Genomic DNA, 611 nt, shown 5'->3' with positions numbered 1-611 from the left:
GCAAGAGGGAAGAGAGTAGTGGGAGAAGAGGAATCTGAAGGAGAATCTGAGGACAATTTTGAGGAAGCTTTAGATCTCAACATGGATAGAGAAGTTCACAACCATGAGAGAGCTGATGGAAACCATGCCATTCCTGAGAGGAGGGTTCTTAGTTCATACATAAACCCAACCTCTGGGAATTGTGGTAGTAGCATCCAGAAACCACCCATTCAGGCCAACAATTTTGAGCTCAAGCCACAGCTAATATCACTTGTGGAGAATCATTGTTCATTTGGTGGGAGTGCTAATGAAGATCCCAACCAACATCTCACAAAATTCCTGAGAATTTGTGACACTGTGAAGTCCAATGGAGTCCAGGAAGATGCCTATAAACTGCTTTTGTTCCCATTTTCACTTAGGGACAAAGCAGCTAAGTGGCTGGAATCATTCCCAAGGGGGAGTCTAACAACATGGGATGAGGTGGAAAGCAAGTTTCTGGCACGTTTCTACCCCCCACAAAAGGTCAATAGGCTTCGATCTGAGGTTCAAACTTTTAGACAACAAGATGGTGAAACTCTCTACGAGGCATGGGAGAGATTCAAGGACTTGACAAGGAAATGCCCACCAGACAT

The 611-nt window shown here is 44.7% G+C and overlaps 1 non-coding gene across 1 annotated transcript; it reads right to left on the bottom strand.

Annotated features, from left to right (window-relative positions):
- Nucleotides 1–507: 507 nt before the first annotated feature.
- Nucleotides 508–611, bottom strand: LOC148555195 (small nucleolar RNA R71). Its single transcript, XR_015886445.1, has one exon. It is a non-coding gene; the product is annotated as a small nucleolar RNA R71 (small nucleolar RNA).

The sequence above is a fragment of the Arachis ipaensis genome, chromosome B6, assembly GCF_059453495.1.
Source record: "Arachis ipaensis isolate K30076 ecotype BB chromosome B6, ASM5945349v1, whole genome shotgun sequence".
NCBI lineage: Eukaryota > Viridiplantae > Streptophyta > Magnoliopsida > Fabales > Fabaceae > Arachis > Arachis ipaensis.
This window is presented reverse-complemented; position numbering and strand designations above follow the sequence as displayed.